At 32.5% G+C, this 15,752-nt stretch overlaps 1 pseudogene; it reads right to left on the minus strand.

Moving 5' to 3' along the window:
- Positions 1–368: 368 nt before the first annotated feature.
- LOC113112417 (tropomyosin alpha-1 chain-like) overlaps positions 369–15,752 on the minus strand; it is a 15,567-nt pseudogene continuing 183 nt past the window's right edge.

The following is a 15,752-nucleotide window of genomic DNA, read 5'->3' on the forward strand; positions in this document are numbered from 1 at the left end:
AATGTAAAAATTCCACAAAAAAAGGAGGAAAAAACAACAACAACAAAAATGTTTCATCCTAAAATAGGATAAGATATAAATATATATTTTATATAATTAAATATAATATTGTATTTTCTGTGATATATCTCCCAACAGACAAATGTAATTAAAAACAATAATAATAATTATCTCATGTATTGGTGTGGTGTGCAAATAAGTAAACATTTATTTAGCTTAATAGGCATAAAAATAAAATAAAAATCAAACCACAGTGAAATATCCCTTGCAGGAACAAGGGCACAAAATGGTCCCATTAATGACAAACTAATAAAGATGTCTTTATGCCAAAATCAGAGAAATATCTATAATCCAATACCTTTACAACGTTTTTTTTTTTTTTTTTTTTTGTACATTCCCTTACATTTTCCTAACATCAATCCTTAAATGTGATGTACTTATTGCTCTTTGTTGTTGCGTTTCCACTGTTTTAAGTATACTTTCTGCCTTTATGTTAATCCAAAAGGAATAAATAAAACAGTCCTACCCTTACACAGTAGACAGATTGAAAGAAAATAAAAAAAACTGTAAAAGGGAAACATTCTTACATACAATAATGTGCCATAATTTTAAAGTCTAAAAACATAAAACACTATTAAAGGCATATTTTGGTTTTATACCACATATCGTTTCAGAAGTGTGTATTTAACCTGCAGCACTCTTATAAATGGGACAAATTGCAACAACTAGACATTATTTATTACTTAATGGATTAATAGGAGATCATCAGAAAATAATAAACCAAAATGAATGGATGGAAATAACAAAACTTACAAATATAAACTCCAAAAACATAAAAAGCTTAACATAAAGCTGCTGGAATGGATGATAAATTCTGGAATGTTCTTCATGGATTTTTTCTGGTTTGCTCACAAGCTGTTGAGCTCCTGAAGCGTTTGATCCAGGACTTGATGCATCTCCAGGTTCTGCTGTTTGGCCTCAGCCACATCCTCTGAAAGAAACCAGCACCATGATTTAAAAAGAGACACAATAGATGATCTGTGGCCATTTTTCTAAACATGATTCTCTCAAGTGTTGATTGACTAACAAGCCTGTCCCTTAAACCTCAGCTGGCTTATTGAAATAAAATCCTTAAGTCAGATTCTTAAGTCATAACATATGAGATTTTAATAATAATATATGTTTTATAACTCCTACTCGAAACGAGTAGGAGTCCTACGAGTAGGAGTGATAGATGCTTTATTTGTCATTTTCTATATGTTGCATAGAAATAAAATTGTTTCACACATCAACAACTTACAGTTCAGTGCATTATAAAAACAGATATTACAGTAAAAATGATTTAGCAATACTAAAACATAAATACTCTTGTAAAATTATTTAAAATACTGTAAGTGTATTAAAAAAAAAAGAACCACAATAAATTCACAAATTGAATTTAAACTTTATATATATATATATATATATATATATATATATATAATTTTTTTAAATAATAATAATTAATAATAATAATTGTTATTATTATTCCACTATTGCAAGCCTCCTCAGTTAAAATTCATAAATCTAATGTTTTTTGTTTTTTTGTTTTTTTATAAATTGTTTCCCTGTGCTCTCAAACTACTTATATATTTTCATACATTTAAATATTTTTATATTTTAAATAATTTAGACTAAATAAATTACACACACATAAGTTGTATTATTGTATTTTCTATGAGTGTTGGCTTTGTGACTAATTTCTTATGGTCCATTTTTGTAAGTCGCTTTCTTTGAATAAAATGCATAAATACATACATGCTAATGAAAGCATTATATTCAGCAGTGCTACAAAAGAGGATCTTTAACCCTTTAAATATGAAATAATTATCACATGTCTAATAAGAACAAGTTGTTTATTTATTATATTATGTTTCCATGAAAAGGGCGACAAAGGAAATATGGAGGCAGGAAATATGTATTATTTCTAAAAGCAAGAAACTGAAACGAGTAGGAGTGTTCAAAAAAGAAAAAAACTTTATTACATTTTAGAGGAATTACCAAACTTTAAGAGAGTGCATAATCCATTGAGGACGAAAGGGTGAGCAGAGAAAGAGAGACAGAGGTACAGCCAATCAGGATAGTTTATGCAGATTAGCAGCGCTTGATTGAACGAAAGAGCTGTCAATCACAGTTAGCTCTCATAATGTTACGCTCAAGCACCAAAGCATCTATAAGGAGGTCATATCATTGAGGGCGAGATCCAGCTCCTCACTAATGGCCTTGTATTTCAGCTTCTGAGCGTAGACTTCATCTGGAGGTCAAAGGTCAAGAGCAGAAAGGACAGGTGTTTCGGCCAAGGATGGAGAACGTAGGAGAGAGGAACAGGAAATGATAGACAGAAAACAAAAGGAAACAGTAAGTTTAACAGGTCAAAGTGAACAAGACAGACCGATAATGCCTAAAAATGCTTTATAAGCAGCTCACAAATAAAAGAAAGAAAGAGAAAAGGAGGGAATGAAAAAATCAAAGTCTAATCCTAAACACTTCGATTTGTAGATTTTTTGTGCATTTATACGTGCAGTAGTATTACATTTATTTAATATGAATCAATTATGAAACAAATTCAATTTCTACAGATAACAGTTCTAAATAAACAGGAATATAACAGTGTTAATGTTTCATTAAATCAATTTCAGCTCTGCAGAAAAATTCTAAAGCAGCTCCACAGAACATAATAATAATTAATAAACAGAAATATCACAATGTTAATGTTTTATTAATGTGGAAACTATTTAATATTTATAATAAATAACTTATACAAACATAAATAATTTATTACATTTCATTTAATATTAATCATTTGCTCTACATACGTTCATAGATCTTAATGAACAGGAATATAAAAATGTTAATATTCTTATTAATAAATAAAATATGTATTTATTAATTATAATAAATATACATACATAAATGATTTGTTACATTTTAATTTCATACTAATCAATTATTGAACAAATTGTAAAGCAGCTCTACAAAAAATAACAGTTCTTAATAAACAGGAATTTAACAATGTTTAAATAAAAGTTTTATTCATTTTATAATTATTTATTAATTATAATAAATATAAATATATAAGTCATTTATTAAATGTAATTTAATATCAATCAATTACAAAAAAATAATAATTTCAGCTGTAAAGCAGCTCTACAAAAAATAATACTCCTTATATATAACAGTGTCCATATTTTTGAATTGCAACTATTTATTATTTATTAACTTATTTATAAATATTTATTTTATTACATTTTATTTAGTATTAATCATAATTAAATTAAATTTCAGCTATAAAGAGCTCTACAGAAGATACTAGTCCCATTATTCAGCTAAATTTAGTTCAGTGTTCTTTCAATTTAGTTTAATAACAGTGTCAATGTTGCAAAGTTCATCAATTATGAAACAAGTTTGATTCGTCTTCAATTAATATTCTCAAGGTGTTTGCAAAAAAGACGAGTTGAACAGGCTGAAGATCCTAACACAGTTAGCTCAGTTCTTTTAGTACAGTGAAAAGAGAAATAAAGTCGCTGCACACGGTCATAAGAGACATTTACATTTATGCATTTAGCAGACGCTTTTATCCAAAGCAACTTATAATGCATTCAGGCTAACAATTTTTCTCCTAACATTTGTTCCCTGGGATTCGAACCCACAACCTTGCGCTTGTTATGCAATGCTCTACCACTTGAGCTACAGGAACAAAGAGAAAGAGGTTAATGTCACAGCTTACCCTCGAGGTCATCGATAGTCTTTTCCAGTTTGGCCACCGACCTTTCTGCAAACTCAGCACGAGTCTCAACCTACGGAGGAAAAAGCAGAGACAAAAAAGGATTTAAAAAGCTCAGAGAACGGCCTGAATGTCATGCATCTCAAAAGAAAGAGTAGCATGCAGAACTATTCGAATGAACAGCTGCTTTAGGTTAAACTCGCTCACCTCTTTCAGTCTATCAGTGAGAACTTTGATCTCCTCTTCGTACTTGTCCTCCTTCTCCGAATACTACGGACAGAGAACATGCTAATGTTATTAAGATCTCTGGTTCTCAGCCGGTTTTTCTTCAGGTCTCAGATTTAACACTGGACATCAAGTGGCAACATGGTACCAGTATTAATTAAAATGTTACAAATATTCATATGCATTGAAATTATAACGAAAAGCACTGACCCAAAAATAAAAAAATAATAGAACTGAATAGAAAAGTTTATAATTTTGTTTACGAATAAACAGCGATTTACCAGCTGAATAAATACTAATATATTGTTTTATTAGCCAGAGGTGGATGAATTTGCATAGAATTAGAAAAACATTAGATGCATTTTATTCTCACTTCGACTTCGACACACACACACACACACACACACACACACACACATATATATATATATATATATATATATATATATATATATATATATATATATAACCATTTATTCAGTGCATTAGGGCAAGTTTATCACTAAATAGAACTGTTTGGTACTTCTGTGCATATGGTTAGTCGTATTTAGTTAAATTATAATAATAATACAGTCAAACTATGCTTTTGAAAAAGTTGTTCGTCAAAGATGTTAAAGCAGGAAATATGTGGTATATTTTATAATCCTCCATGTTTTATAAAAACACCTTAAATTATATAATTGCACTCTAAACATAGGTTTGTCCATATTTTATCCAGCGCTGGTTTGTGTTTAACCCAGCACTTTTTAAAGTGTGCATTTGAAGTAAATATAGTAATTAATTACAACAATATTTAGCAAACATTTGTTTTCCTACTAAAGTGCCAAAGCTTCATGTAACACTGTTGGTAAATGACTCAAATGAATCAACTTTTTCGAACCATACTGAAATGAACCTTGTAAAGTCACTATATTTTATAATATTTCCCAGATCCCTGCAATCTAGTTCATTCATGTTCAATACAATGAGCCTGATTCATGAAACACTAGGAGAACCAGGTTCTGTGCAAATCATTCATTTGCAAATCATCCCTTGTATGCATCATCACATTCATTTGAACAGACAGCTTAGTTAACACCAAAATTAATTCTGCCCCGTGGAATTATGGGTCATCGGTCAGCTGACTCACTTTATCTGACTGAGCTTCTAAGGACTTGAGGTTGTTGGTTACGTTTTTCAGTTCTTCCTCCAAATCTCCACCTTTACTGTAAAAACATAGATTACAAAGTTTAGAAGCTGAAGCAGGCTTCCTTAAAAAAATAGTTTCAAAGCAAATCCTACACATTAATTTTTCTTTTTTTTTTGTTCAGCGTAGGTCAGCATGTTGTGTTATGGTTAACTAAATCTGCCTGTGGGTCAGTTAAAGAAGTGTACTAACAGTTCTGCGATCTCTGCTCTCTCTTCTGCTCTTTCTAGTTCAGTCTCCAGGATCACCAACTTCCGAGCGACCTGCAAACACACAGACGATATCCACAGATCCGCTCCGGACTCAAACCACAGAGTACACCGTATTAAAAGAGTGTGTGTCTGACCTCGTCATATTTGCGGTCGGCCTCTTCAGCGATCTGTTTGGCTTCTTTGAGCTCTATCTCCTGAATTTCCATTTTCTCCTCATCTTTCATTGCACGATTCTCAATCACCTTTATACCTCTACAAAACACAATTGAATATGTAGTCATTTTTATTGTGTTTTTGTCATTTTCATTAGTTTCTTATTTTTTAAATATGTCTAATAATGAAAATGAGAAATAATGAATGAAAATGAGAAATGTTGCCTCGACCATTAGCTGAAATAAAATAAAAGTTAATATATATATATATATATTAACTGAACTGAATTTTATATATATTTATATATATATATATATATATATATATATATACATATATACATATATATATAATTTTAATTTTGTTTTACATTTATTTTATCTCAAGTAACAATGTAACAATTAAGGTAAACATTTTTTTTTTTTTTTTACATCTGTACTAAAATAAAGCGAATTAAAATGTATATATAATGGCAATGAAAACGTGATATTTAGATTTTTACTTGACTTTTAAATGTTGTTATTAACTGAACATTATGATAACAAGAACCTGTGAAGGAAGTATAATTAGTGGATTAGTCAAATATTATATAGTTTTTATAGTTCAAATATAGATTAAAATTTTATGTTTGCATTTTTTTCACTTTTTAAAAACATTTTGATCATTTTTTTTGTTTGTGTTTTTATATCTGAAGCTTTTATTTCAGTTTTCGTTTTAGTTATTTAAGTACATAAAGTTAAACTACATGAAATGAGAAATGTTTCCTTGGAAACTAGCTGAAAGAAATGTTTACATTTGTATATCTTATTTCATTTAACAGTCCATTAAGTCAATTTGGTTTCATGGTTTTAGTTTTATTTGAATAATAACTCTACTGTGTGTGTTTGTACCTCTCGCTCTCATCCGCTGCTTTCTCGGCCTCTTCTAGTTTCTGGAGCGCGGTGGCCAGTCTCTCCTGAGCTCGGTCCAGTTCCTCCTCCACCAGCTGATCCTGCGGTTCAGAGCGGCCACGTCTCCTTCAGCCTGCAACACACAGAGAAACAGCACTTAAAGACCCCAGCTAGTACACTCTGAAGGAACGAGGCAGAAGTAAAAGATCCAAGAATAACAAATAAGAAATTTAACATAAGAAACATGAAGAAATTTGAGCTTTTCCAGTAAGATCTTGGTGGTTCCTTGCAGGTTTGACTCCATTGTTTTTATTTGAATTTTAATGTCCATTATTTAAAAAATTATACTGATCTTTTTTCTATATATATATATATTTATAGAGAGAGAGAGAGTTTGATTTCTTTTATGCAAGTTCAAGTTATTTAAAAAACTAAAATATTTAAAACTGAAATAAAACTAATTAAACCTATAAAACATATAAAGAAATTAAAATAAAAACGACAAAACACAACAAAATTTTAACTATAATAAAGGTGAAAACAGACAATATAAGTGTGCAACCGCAGTATATCAGTGCTTAACTTAAACCTATTTTAATTCAGCTAGTTGTTATAAAGTTAAACTTGTACCAAAATAACTAAACTGATAAAAATTAAAAGAAGAATCATACCAAACAAAAATAAATTACTAAAACTTACACTAAGATTAAAATAAAAACAAATTCAAAATACTAGTAAAAACCTATAATCTCAGTGATACTAGCAAGGAAGTAGGTCATGACAAAACTTAAATTTTTGGGTATAATAACTGTTCAAACTCTGAGAAATCAGTCGTTTTAACACACAAAGAGAAATCTAAGCACATGTGAAGCTGATTCTTTCAGTTTCACTCCTTTGAATGAGAGGTTTTTCTGGCTACACCCACTTCCCGGCCACGCCCACACAGAACACAGTGGGCTCACGCCTTATATGGTGCTCAAACACGCATCTGATTATCATACCATTAGGAGTCTTTAAAAGTGGCAAATCTGCCTGTAAAACAGCTTCTTTGTCTGCAATGCACAAATATCAGGATCATACTTTGAATCCGCAGACACAGACAGGATGAAGGATATTTGAAGCCGTTCAGTTAAATAACTTCTGATTCTTTACAAGAGAACATAAATGTATCTCAGATGAGGAACCAGAGCACAAGCTGAGCTTTGAGTCTGAATCAGGACAGTCATTTCAGACCATTGCATCTGCTGATGTTTTGGATCTGCTTTCCAAAGCTATATGGAAGAAAGGCCATCTGGGTCATGTTTTCTGTAAGAGGCACATGTTGTGTGAAGGCAGACTGTAACAAATAAGACAGGAAGTGAGAATATGAAGAACGTCATGTCCCTGTGACAGCGGTTTCCAGGAAAGGGGCTGCTATTTTAGTCGTCAGTTTTACCTCTTTAAAAAAGCCACACAAAATATTATACATCTTTATACATGATATAAATATATATTTATATATAACATATATGTATAATGTTACAGTATATATAAAATATATGTAAACTATATATATAATTACACTATTGTCACACTATGGGGTAAGTTGTCTTATTATTTGCATATAACATATCTTTTTCAGCAAAATGTAAACAGTGAAGCAATTATTAAACAAAACCATTCATTAAAAACAAAAAAACTAAACCCTTGTTGTGGCCAGCAGAAAGAAATGCAAACGAGGGTATTACAAAATATAAAACACAAGTGACATTTTGTCTTGATTAACAAATGCTTGTTTTCTCTAGCAGTGGTTTCTTAACCTTCATTCGAGGTATCTTTTAATTTAAACCAGTGCTTTGAGTGGCCCAAAAGAGGTGCCGGTACTCTATTATAGCCAAAAAGAACAGGATAAACCTTATAACCTGTTTTGTTTTTTCTTGATAGATAACAACAACTATATTGAAGGGCTTTTATATACAGCAGTCAACAGGCGACCTTAATAATAAATGCTTGAGCTAGAAAGAACTACTGAACATAAATAAAATGTGCAAAAGGATTTTGAAAAAATACCCTTAGAAAGAGCTACTGCATTACTGCATTCAAACTTCCAATCTGACTCAAATGATTCGCGAACCAGCTCCGAACTCCCGAACTGACTGAAATGATTCGCGATCCCCAAACTGACTCAAATGATTCGCGAACCCGCTTTAAACTACCGAACTGACTCAAATGATTCGCGAACCAGCTCCGAACTCCCGAACTGACTGAAATGATTCGCGATTCCCAAACTGACTCAAATGATTCGCGAACCCGCTACGAACTCCCGAACTGATTCAAATGATTCGCGTTCCCCAAACTGACTCAAATGATTTGCGAACCCGCTTTGAACTCCCGAACTGACCCAAATGATTCGCGAACCCGCTACGAACTCTCGAACTGATTCAAATGATTTGCGATCCCGCTCTGAACTCTCGAATTGATTCAAATGATCCGCGATGCCACTCCGAACTCCCGAACTGATTAAAATGATTTGCAATCCCTAAACTGACTCAAAGATTCGCGAACCCGCTCCGAACTCCAGAACTGATTCAAATGATTTGCGATCCCCAAACTGACTCAAATGATTCGCGCACCCCCTCCGAACTCCCTGACTCAAATGATTCGCGATCCCGCTCCGAACTCCGAAACTGACTCAAATGATTCGCGATCCCCAAACTGACTCAAATGATTCGCGATCCCGCTCCGAACTCCGAAACTGACTCAAATGATTCGCGATCCCCAAACTGACTCAAATGATTCGCGAACCCGCTCTGAACTCCTGACCTGACTCAAATGATTCGCGAACCCGCTCTGAATTCTCGAATAGATTCAAATGATCCGGGATCCCACTCCGAACTCCCTAACTGGTTCAAATGATTCACACTCCATACTCGGAGCTAGGAAGAATTAGGAAGCTTGCATTGTGAAGGGCGCTCTGAAAAGCGGCAGCACAGGCAAAGGATTAAAACCTCTATTAAAGCACAAGTCCAAATGAATGTACCAGTGTACCTTAAAAGCATGTTCAGGGCGCACGGAGAGGATGTGGTACCCTCAAGATCTATATTTGGAAGTGGCGGTAGTACCAGTGCTTACCTGCCCACTTAAAGCACTGATTTAAACCATAAAATGTGTTAAAAAAAAAAAAATGTCTGTTTGGGGCAAGTTGTCACATTTTAAATGTCATAGGCCTACAATTTATTCATCACAATAATTGTTAGCGAAACAATGCTCTGACATTTATGTGTGTTAAATTTTGTTCTGTGTTTATTATTTGAGTTTTGGGTATAAATAATAAACTGTCAGAAGGCAAAATTGCACTATAGTAGTGTGACAACATGTCCCGCTATGGCACCAAATTACATGCAATCTGAATAATATTCCCTATTCAATATTCAATGTGAGATCTAGCCCCGATCTCACCTATTCGTATTTTTGCTATTATGATAAAATGTGGAACTAATATTTAAGGAAAAAAAAAAGGGGGGGGGGGGGGGGTTGATTTGGGATTAGATTCATCAAAAAAAAAAAAAAAAAAAAAAAAAACACAAAAATCTCAGATTTTAACTACTGTTTAAAATGTATGGACGAGACTTTTAGTAAAATTACAATTATAATAAAAAAAAATTGCTTTTATGATAAAAGTCACAAAAAATAGATTTTAGATTTTAAATACTGTCGAATTTTTTTTTTTTTTTTGTGCGATGCACATGACGCGTGACAACATGCCCCGGTAGCTACAATACAATGAGAAACTAAACATTCAAGACAGTGTGACAACTAGCCCCGTCTCCACTATTTCTGCTCAGCGTGCACGGAAAAGAGCGAAAGTCATCAGACAGAGGCAGCACAGAAAGAAAGAGGATGGAAGGTAGAAAGGTTTCCTCACTAACCCTCTCCCGCAGATCTCGTTCACTGTCCAGCTGCGTCTGCAGAAACTGCGCTCTGTCCTGCGCATCATCCGACTGCTGCTGCAGACTCTGGATCTTACTCTTCACTTCGTCTAAAGACTTCACAGACATCCCCAGACCTGAGCGATCCAGAGACTAAATCCGTCTGGACAAGCGAGTTTCTTAATAAATCAAGAGCGCAGATTTAGAGCAACTTCGGTGCGTCTCAAAACTGTCGCAAATTTGCGCGCGCGTCTCTGATTCGCGGAGCCGCAGAATGCGGAATTCTGGAAAAAAGGACAGGAATGCACAAAAAAAGAAAAGGGGAAAAAAAGTCCAGTCCCAGGAAGAAGATGTGGGTTTCAGATGACATCAGGGGGTGGTGTTCCTGTTTGACTTCTGCTGCTATTATGTGCTGACTTCAGGGCATAGCTGGGGTTTCTCATGAATGACCATGTGTGATTAATGTTGAAAAATGAGCATCAGTGCACGGAAAATAAACGACTATTTTGCACTTTTTGTTTAATGCATTTATTCACCATAGTGTTAACAGGCATCAGATAAAACCAGTCATTTTTTTCTGAAATGTAATGCACATTACAGCACTTTATCCACCATCATATGAAATTATCATTTAATTAAATAGCATTATGTGATGGAAATGACAGACACTTTAAATTTGTATTTTACTTTGAAATGGTTTATTTGTTCATAGGCAGACTGCATAGCCATTTTGAGAAATATATAGGCAAATACATTTGTAGTTTAATTTAGTTATTAGCATTTCATATTTGCTAAATATACACAAATATTTATTTATTTATGCTTAAGATAAATGATGGCCATACTAAATATCCTTAATGTGATTTTTAAAGTAGCTTTGTTTTTCAAAAACAAACGAAAACCAAGAAAAGTACAGACTTTACACTATAACATGATTAGCGAATAAGACAATTGTTGTAGTGCTTACCAACTTATTGGCACCAAACCTATGTGTTAAACCAAACACACACCTATTAATGCACATTTTATATTAATGCTATGCACCATCGTATAAAGTCAGGCTAATGTACTGCATGAATTGCCAGAAGATTTGTTTAGTCCAATTATTAGTAGTAACACACTATTAGCTTTACACACTATTTCGGAAAAGTTACAGTTTTTTTGTGATATATTACCATGGTTAAGGGACGTTTTTGTGACATTTCAGGACACAACTCTGTATAATGACATGGGTGTGACACAGGTATTACAAGGAGAGGGTGACTTATGAGGACATAACCCATGTCCCCATTTTTCAAAACACTTATAAATCATACAGAATGAGTTTTTTTGAGAAAGTAAAAATGCACAAAGTTTCCTGTGAGGGTTAGGGTTAGGTGTAGGGTTGGTGTAGGGCCATAGAATATACAGTTTGTACAGAATAAAAACCATTTCACCTATGGGATGAATACACTTTACTCAAAAATAAACGTGTGTGTGCGTGTGTGAGTGTGTGTGTGTTTGTGAGTGAAAAGAAAGAAAATAAGGGAACTTCATGCTCTGCACAGACCTACAGGTCATTCTCAAAAAATTAGCATATTGTGATATATTGTTATATTTTCCATAATGTAATGATAAAAATTAAACGTTCATATATTTTAGATTCATTGCACACCAACTGAAATATTTCAGGTCTTTTATTGTTTTAATACTGATGATTTTGGCATACAGCTCATGAAAACCCCAAATTCCTATCTCAAAAAATTAGCATTAGCAATTAGCATTAGGGTTTCAGAGGTGGCTCTCGCCCTAAATATCCACTTCCTCTGCATGTGAGCCCGTATTCAACAACCTTCCGAGGTTGTTTTGTAAATAAATAAATAAAACCCTGATGAGTTCAAGTAAGCCTTGCTAGAAAATTGCACGCTGAAGACGTTTGACGTCTGTGGGGCGTCTGGTAACAGAATGAGTGGAAAGACATTTATTTAAGGCTGTCAGCGGTAGCTGAAAAGGAATGTGGGGAAACTTTTTCTTCCCATTTTTTTGGGCTGCTGACATTCTTCCACTATGATTAAAGCATCTTTGTTGCAGGAATGAGAACAATCTGTCTGAACCTCAGCATCCCGACCACGTGCTAAGATTTACTGGGACGCCACATTATTACGATCACATATGTTTTTGATTTCGATGATGGTGTTCAACCAAAAACTGACATCTTATGGAAGAAAAATGGCTAATGCTTGAATACTCACGTCTGTTGCCTTTTTCTCAGACAGCTCCAGCTTCTCCTGAGCGTCTTTGAGAGCTTCTGAATATTTGTCCAGCTCATCTTCAGTTCCTTTCAGTTTCTTCTGCAGAGAAAGCAACTCGTCTTCCAGCTAAAAAAAAAAAAAAAACAATAACAGAACATGAGATTAACAGATAGACAGAACGAAAAACAGACATGCAGACCGACAGACAGATAGATGATAGATAGATATCATATATCGTGTGTGTGTGTTCATGTGTTGAGAGCTGTGTGTATTTTCAGATCATGCTAAGAGTTCATCTGCACTAACAAGGGAATAAATATGATCACACAGCTCAGCATGATTAATCTGTGATCAATGTGTGCGTCCTCAGAGACGTGTGACTATGTCCGACTGACAGGATCTATTCCATCTGATCTGTGTTTGTCTGCAGCACTGAGCTGGAAGTCTTCTGATCATCAACACTTACATTCCATCAGCGTCTCCAATGAGCAGCGTCATACGACACGACGAAACTAAACTGCAACTCACCGTCTTATGCAACTATCATTATTTGTTATATTGTATTATTAATTGAAGCTGGAAATATATGTAGCATACAACAACAAATGTTTTCAAAACAGATTTATTAACAGATTTGTTTGTTTAGTTGTAGATCTGATTATATATATATATATATATATATATATATATATATATATATATATATATATATATATATATATATATATATATATATATATATATATATATATATATATATACATAATATCATATCATATCATATCATAAAATCATTGTTATATTAAAATAAAATAATATTTTATTTTATTTAGTTTAGATCTACAAAGAATCTGACATATTTGGTTAATCGATTTTGTAAAAAATTATTTGTTGTTAAAATAAATTTATGCAAGATATTAATACCAGTAATGTAACAGCTGATTTTAAATTATTAAGTCAATATATATATAAAATTAAATTAAAAATTAAAAATTAAAAATTAAAAATTAAAAATTAAATTAAATTAAATTAAATTAAATTAAATTAAATTAAATTAAATTAAATTAAATTAAATTAAATTAAATTAAATTAAATGTATGCATTTAGCAGACGCTTTTATCAAAAGCGACTTACAGTGCATTCAGGCTAACAATTTATACATTTATTTATTTATTATCAATAAGAGTAATATTATATTACTTAATATTAATATTGTAATTATTTTATAAGATTTTTTTATTTTTTATTAATATGTCATTTTATAATCTTGTAATTGATGTGTTTTTTTATAATTTCCATTCTAATAAGAAGAGTTGCACAAGCAATTTTGACCTTTAATTTTGCGTTAAAGTAAAAATAAACACAAACAGTTAAGTAAAAGATACACCCCCTAAATGTGTATCTAGTAAAGACTAGAAATAAAGAAAATTAATTAAATGCAAAAATATTCACCCTTAAAAATAACCTTTCAGTGAACCGTTTCTAAAAGAACCACTTTTTTTCTAGGTGAAGAACATTTTAGAAATCTAATGAACAATTTCCATTATATAAAGAACCTATGTGGAAGGAAAAGGGTTTGAATGGAAGTTTAAGGGTCTTAAATGTGTGTAGTTAAGGATTTTGTCATGGAATAGTCAAACTCAGAAACTTCCCAGCATCAGTGTAATGTCCCATAAGAGTAGCTCGCTGACTGCAATGAAAGTGGTTATCTCTGGAATGTTTGGGGATGTTGAGAGATGTGTGGGACGCTGCACTCCAGAGATCACTAAACAACTCCAAACACAGAGAAACAGCTGGCACTCTTCTGGATCAGTCCTGGGCTGACTGTCTGGAAATCAATCCTCCCTCCTTCAGTTTCCCTCATCCATAACTAGTCAAATGCCATATTGTTGCAAAAAAAACAAAAAAAAACATTTACATATTTCTTTGGCTGATACACTCTTAAAAATAAAGGTGTGCATTGATGGTTTCATGAAGAACATTTGATATCCATGAAACCTCTCCGTTCCACAGGGGGGAAAAGTTCTTTAGATTATTAGAATGTTTCTCACACTTAGAAGAAAGTCAACTTTTCAACCAACATGGTTCTTCAATGGCATCACTGCAACAATGAAATAAAATAAAATATAAAGAAATGAATAAATACATACATAAATACAAACATTGGAACTTTATGAGTGAGGTTCTCATTTAAGAATGTTACATAGAATTAATTCATTTAATCCACATTTTACAACAACAGTAATGTGACAAATCTAAAACAACACAAATGGAAGTCTTGGAATTATGTAATGATCAAAATGTAACAAAAATGAAAACTGTGTCATATTTCAGCCTCTTCTCCTTTTTTTTAGGTTTATTCACTGGACATAAACCAATTTCATGTGTTGCATCCTGAAGAAGGAATATGTGCACACTGACACTGTTTTTAATTTTCCTTATTTAATAATAATAATAATAATAATAATAATCTTAGTAAAAACAACAACAACAAGACAGACAGACAAACAGACAGACAGACTGACAGATAGATAGATAGATAGATAGATAGATAGATAGATAGATAGATAGATAGATAGATAGATAGATAGATAGATAGATAGATAGATAGATAGATAGATAGATAGATAGATAGATAGATCAATTCTAAAAGTATTTGGATAAATATATACATACCTAACGTGATTTATAGGCTTCATATAATTTATTATTATATATATATTTAAAAAAAACAATTTTGCAGAAAAATCCTGAAAAATCACTCAGAAATGCTGGTAAATTTCACAAATAATTCAAAAGAAATGTCAAGTACCGTTGAATTAAATTTGAAGTAGAGTTGTAAAATGTACTCAAATAACTTTTTTAAGTGTTCAAAAGTCATTTTAAGAGTTTTTAGAATAAAAGATTTTAAAAATCATGAAAAAATATCATTTCTGTAAAGTGTCCAAACTCTTAACCGACACACAGTATATCTGAAAGTGAAATAGCATCAGTGTTCTGCATGGATGAACTCTCACCTGTTTGCACTTGTCTTCTGCTGCCTTCTTATCAGACTCGGCCTGCTCTGCCCGGTCGATGGCGTTCTCCTTATCCAGCTTCAGCATCTGCATCTTCTTCTTAATGGCCTCCATTTTGCTCTATCTGCTCTTGGAGTTTCTTACCTGAGAGAGAACGAAGAGGAAAC

The sequence above is a fragment of the Carassius auratus genome, chromosome 2 (genome assembly GCF_003368295.1).
Source record: "Carassius auratus strain Wakin chromosome 2, ASM336829v1, whole genome shotgun sequence".
NCBI lineage: Eukaryota > Metazoa > Chordata > Actinopteri > Cypriniformes > Cyprinidae > Carassius > Carassius auratus.